This window comes from Ixodes scapularis, unplaced genomic scaffold, assembly GCF_016920785.2.
Source record: "Ixodes scapularis isolate PalLabHiFi unplaced genomic scaffold, ASM1692078v2 PGA_scaffold5__190_contigs__length_132052651, whole genome shotgun sequence".
In the NCBI taxonomy this organism is placed as follows: Eukaryota; Metazoa; Arthropoda; class Arachnida; order Ixodida; family Ixodidae; genus Ixodes; species Ixodes scapularis.
Window position 1 is genome coordinate 70,471,986 of NW_024609880.1, and position 6,277 is coordinate 70,478,262.

Genomic DNA, 6,277 nt, shown 5'->3' on the forward strand with positions numbered 1-6,277 from the left:
GCGCAGAGGAAGTGGTGTGTTCGTTTTCGTTTTCGTGTGGGAAAATGTACATAGGGCAGACTGCACGATTCTTTAATGATAGGCTCCATGAACACAAAAACAATAGTACCATAGCTAACTCTGGCCACCTGGGCATACACTGCCGTGATTTTGAATGCGAGGCGCACCAGCCATCTTGTATAATTTTAGGTAGGCACAGTAATCAATTACCGAGAGAAATTATTGACGCCGAACAGATCGTCAGGAATTATGAAAACTGTATCAGTACACCACCTTTCCATAGAGATCATACATACTAACTCTAGAGGAAAAGGGCCGCCATTTTCCCATACATTCTGGCTGCCGCAAGCGGCGGAGCATGCAGGCAGACCCTCGGGGTCCCAAACACGGTAACATCATCAGAGCAGTTTCGTGAACTTCAACAATCCACGAACTTACCGGTGGAAAGATATTCGCGTTCCTTTCGAAGCTTTCTTTTTGCATAGCGCGCAGATGTACGGTTTCGCGTTAACGCTAAACTAAACCATATACCCGGCTTCGCCGGTGGGGCGCGGGTGGGCGCGGTTGAGGAATACGAAACTGCGTAACCACCAGATTTCCGAGATTTCGACAGAAGGGAAGGTAATGCAGCGTAATGACTTTATTGCTTTTTATAAGCGTTAGAATAGCTCAGAGTTTTGTTTACAGCGTTAAATTATCACTGTTTATATTGCTGAGAGTTTTCACTCTTCGCGTTTACCATTGCGACTGCCGTCCTTCAGCTGGCAACGTTGCTTTCTTTCTCTCGTGTTCTGTCGCTCTCTTTCGCGACCTCTCACTCGGGACCCCGGGTGTCGGCGCACAGGATTTGCCACTCCTCCTCACCCACCTTTACCCCCCTGCCACCTTTCATCCTGACAGAAAAAGAAGAAACATTTTCTACGCGTCTAGGGCTGTGTTCCAAAATTTGCTCGATCCGACTCCGGAGTAAAGGTTTTGTACCTTGGCATTTCAAAACTTACTCGCGCTTACTCGATGACGTCACAACTCGCGTTCCAGAAGCGGGTTGTTTACTCCGGATTAATTACTCACGCTACCCTCCTCAATCGGGGGGTAGAGCCGGATCAAATCGAGTAAATACGTCACATGATCTGTTCGTCGTCTGCTTCCTGCGGTGACAGCCGTTAAAGCTCGTTTGCTCCGTTGGCTTTGGCGGCAGAGGTTCGAAATAACAAAGAATGAGGTGTGAGGTGCAGCCATTTATGTGCTGTTTTCAACGCAGGAATGGATTGTACCACATTCAGACCGTGTAGCTCCCCCCAGGAAGGTATACTTGTTATTATCACAGTGCGAGCGTAAACAGGAGCTTCTCCGCATCCTCGTCCACGGTGGGAACTCTGTATTATTACGTTAAAAGATGAAAATGTTCGAACGCAGTAGATAATGTGGAATTTTGAGGGAGGGGGGGGGGGGGGGGGTTCTCCCCAGAGTGTGTGATTTGAGAGGATAACGCATGTAAAGCAGTCAAGGCACGAAGATTTTATGTATACGATCAGTCACCAACCCCATCACATTTCTCCCCCTAATAAATTGTCTATAGCGGTTACTAAGCGCTCTCTTTGATTTTATAATCATATTTGCGTCAAAGCGAACGTAAGTTAGATGTCACTGTTGAGAAAGCCCCATGCGCTCTACCGCTCTACCGTGTGGAAGCAATATCCGCAAAACGTAATCGGTGCTAATTACGATGGGTTGAGGCTGTTTATGGCACCTGGACTAGACTTACAGCGATCGCCCAGATTAATCAAAACAAAAATGTTGATGTCTAACTGAAAGGAATTAGTAATTTTTATCTCAATATACAGCCCAACAGGAAGGCGAGCAAAAGGAGCTGGTTGAGCCATCTCAGAAAAAAACGCGTCGTCACTGTCAAAGAAAAACTTTGAAGCGGTTAACATTATTTCACAAAAGAGATCGTCTTCTATTTTCCGCCATGGGTACTATGTTTTTTTTTTTTACCGTAGCCCGAGACGAAGCCAATCCGTGTAGTATCCAGGTGATTATCCCGGCCGTTCCAAAATCGAGTCGCGGATCGTTTACTCGCGATGTCACGTGGTATTACCTGCTGACGTAAAAGACAGGTTACTCGGGTAAGATTTGGAACATAGCCTAGAGATTGTTGCGCGTGATTCGGGAAATTCGGTAGTTTCAGACGTAGAAGAAGACAAAGTATATAGAAACGAGTTGCCAGTCAGCGCGGTTCGTTTGATTTTTTCCTTTCTTTTTCGTGTGTAAGGAGTGAGCGTACTTTTGCAGTAGTGCTCTGTAGTGTGTATATTGATATCAGCAACCAACTCGTCCAAGCTGCTACCTTCTGCAGAGTGCCTGCCAGCCCGCCACCACATGTGAAAAAACAAAACAGACATTTTTATGTACAGAATATACACACAACAGAAAGTACACAAAAAGGAAAGAAAATATCTTCCCTTACATCCTGGCCGGCTCTCGTGACTCTGCCCGTTTGACAGCAGTGGGCTGGGCACACTGAGCGTAATTTTTAGTTGTCAGTCAATGTTTCAACTACCTCGTTGCATCAATGGAAAGGTCGGCAGCGCCTATCTCCACGTACCATCCAATCCGGCGTGAGCGCCTTTTCTGGGGTGTGTATCGCCTTCGCGTTAACAATATGCCCCAAGGGTCGGGGGACGGTGCGCTTGGTGATCCTTGGGCGACGCCGGCCAGTGTTTGACCTGCCCAGTGGCGGCTGTCTTAGGGGAGAGGGGGGGGGGGGGGGGGCAAAACACATGCCTTGCCCCCCACTCTGAGAACTGGGAGAGCAAGCGCAAGTTTGCAAGCTAGCGGGCGGACGACTCCACAGCCGAAGAGGGGTCGGACGTGCAGGTTGGTTTTCCAGAGGCAGGGAGATGTCCAAGGCTTGGTATCCAGGAGCCAAGTGCCTTACGGCCCCTCGGTGGCCGCTTATATTGGGTTCAGCAGCATTCTGGGGTCCTCCAGTCCCCCAATCAGAAAGTTTTGGAAGGACCAATCAAGAGGGGTTTTCTTAGCACCAATGAAAAGGCTCAACAAGAGCAGCCATAAACAACAGAAAGCACATTCGTAGGCAGAGAAGTTATACATACACAGATCATAACCGCCTCCGAAGTAGAGATCCCAAAAGCAAACATGCACAGGACAAGACATTTCCAACGCGGGGTTCTGTATATTATAAGTGTAGCGTTACAGCATTGCCGTTCTCTCCCATTTGGGGTCCCCCGACCTCGGCAGAGGCCATGAGCCGTGCCGTAAAGACGAGTGAACCCCCGAAGAACGCCAAAAACAAAGTAAAGCTGTAGACTAAAAACTCGCGCGAGCAAAACTTCGCGACAATATTACAGTAACTCTTTTTTCGCCTCAGAAAGTTACCGCTGCATGTAAATACACATTTCCTTAAACCGATTTCTCATGTTCACGTTTTTATGCATGTTTTTACCATTGTATACCACTCCTGCTAGGTCTTTTAATGGAGTGCAGAAATATCGCTAAATAACTAAAGAAATACATTTAAAATAAATATTAAAAGAAACTAATATTTATTCCAAAGGAACAAGCGTCAATTATTCCTTTAACCAACGGAGTATTCAGTCGAGCGCCGGAGTCAGCGCACAATTTGAGGACTTGGGGGGGGGGGGGGGGGGGGGGGTGCAACTTGACGATACGAGACCGTTACGACGCCAGAAGAAAACGGGCCAAAGCAAGCAAAGAGTCGCCTTGTGGATCTATCTGTCGCCGCTCTTCTAGCACACAGTCCAGCCACACGATACGGAAGACATCACGTTGTCCAAACAGACGCGAGGAGGCTTCGCGAAATTCTATCTAAACTCCAGCCCGCCTTGCTAACCAAAACACGCTCTCCCACCCTCCGCTGTGCTTGTTTGTTTGTTTTTCGTTTTTTTTTTTGTGTGTGTCTGTGTGTGGAGTGTTTAACCGCAGTTCAATCTTTTCACAAAAAAAAAAAAAAAAAATAGAACAACCAAACCATTGGCGTTTGTATTCTGTCCGGCTCGCCTTGCCAAACAGAGGCGGCCATAAGTGGGTTCGCGAACGATAGCCGCCTCTCAAGGAAAGCTGCGGCGCAAAAACCCTAGCGGCTTGCAGATGTCTGTACTCCCGTTCTGACTTCACGATGAACCGCGGAGGACGCTAGGAACTATCCGAGCCAATCCAATGCCGCGTGAGTGTCACGAGACCTTCGGAAGGGACGTAACGACGTGCGGGGTGCGTAGCCACGTGATAAGAAGTCTCCGGATTGACTAGGATAGCTCGTAGCGTCTGAGGCAGTCCATCGTAAGGTGAGACGCGGAGTTCAGGATCGTGTTTACTTAAACGATCTGGAGTGGAGACAGCGCTGCCGAAAGGGGGAAGGAGCTTCGCGAAAAGCCGCTTTGTGGTCTCCGACGCTACTTATCGAAATCTGAACAAAAAAGGATCGACGTAGCAGAAGCTGGAAGAGAAGGATTCGAAAAAGGGAGGCATCCTGGAAGAATAAAATTACCGACTCCGTTTCGTCAAAACATGGCTTCTTCGTCGCCCTAAGAAAGATGGTTTTTAATCCAAACATTGACTGCTATATATGGACCCCTTTCGAAATACTGCCCTGTGTTGGCAGCTGTGAAATCCGCACACCATGGCGGACTAAAACCTTAACCGCCACGGCCCACTGGAAAAAAGAACGCACCCACAGAAAAAGGTCAAGAGCGTAATGACGCTGCACTTTCGACCCTGTTTGATTGGTCCCATTACCTCGTAGCGCGGGCTGCGTCTGGACTTATGATGAAACATAGCCTACTCACGAAACCTGGCGTTTCGACGACGGAGCCATAGAGTGTCCGGTCGCAGATTTGGAGCGCGAGGATCTGGTAGCACAGAGCATCAAAGAGCCATTTCTCGGAGAACCTGGTCGTCAACGCACAGCTTTTCCAGCGGCGAGGACCCAAAACACACTTGTTCCCTCGGGAGATGTGTTTCTCGGCGTCTCACCGCAGCGGGGCGCTACTCACGTGGCTCTCCTCTCATCCGTTGTCTGCCACTCCGCTTTTTCCATTTCGGCGGCCACTTCTCATGCGATCCGCCGGGCTTTGCCAGTATAGAGGAGGCTGTGGATGAAACTAAGGCTTTTTTTTTTTTTTAAAGATAAGGTTTTTTTTGTTTTTTGTTTTTTTTACGTTGAATTTATAAGCCATGTTCCATTTGCAATTTGCGTCCAAAATGAGCGAAGGCACGCGATCATAAGTCTGGAAAACGCTTTCTGTATAGACCTTTCCAACGCTTATCACCGAGGCGAGAAATACTGAGTCACTGGGCTGTTGGTGCCTGCGCGGCGTCTCATATTTCGTAGAAGAGAGCTGCTGCGCACGCTCAGAATGCGTCCCATAGCCCAGCAGACAAAGATGGCAGCGCCCAGAAGGCGATGACTAGAAAGATCTATACTTTGCTCGATTTTTTTTTTTTTTTTTAAGTTTGTAATGTTTTAGTATTAAGCGTTCTCGCTTTTGGGTTGCACTTTGCAGAACTCGAGATAAAGTGTAATCACTCCAGCGCGTGGACGTACGCGTTTGGTAGGTAAATCATAACCTGTAAAGAGAAAGACAGACACATTTGTTTCTTCGAGCAAACATTTAAATTATAGGTCGTAAATATTTGAGTGCGTAGCGGAGTCATGCACACTTAGGCTCAAGTCCAATCGCAGCTGACCCTGTGATCCGATATAGACAATCAAGCAGAGCCAAAAGTGCTTCATCACGGCGCCTCGTTGTCGTTGTGGGTTCGGTATCACCAACAAGTTAAACCAGTCACGTACAAATGCGCCATGATCGCGCGATTTTTTTTATGTGCGTGATCGGTTTAGCTGGTGATACAGCAGCCACACAAAAAGGACGAGCGCCGTGACGAAGCACTTTTGCCGCTGTTTGATTGGCTCCATCGGGCCTTCGGCTACGGTCGTACGTAAAGAGAATCTGAGTTAATGGGACCACTCAAGCAGCGTCAAAAGCGCAAGTCACTGGGTTTTTCCTCTTTCTGCTTAGTTCGACGATGATCGAACACGTACAGACACATGACGAAAACCATGTTGGTGCTCTTTTGGCACTGTCTGATTGGTTGCATAAACTCGCAGCGTCGGCTGCGTCTGGCTTTAAGGTGTAGCGAAGTATAGTATACGACAGGCGGCCGCACATGCGGTAGAGCAGGGTTGGAATCCCGCGAACCCCACATTTCCATTTTACCGTTCGTTGTTTTAACG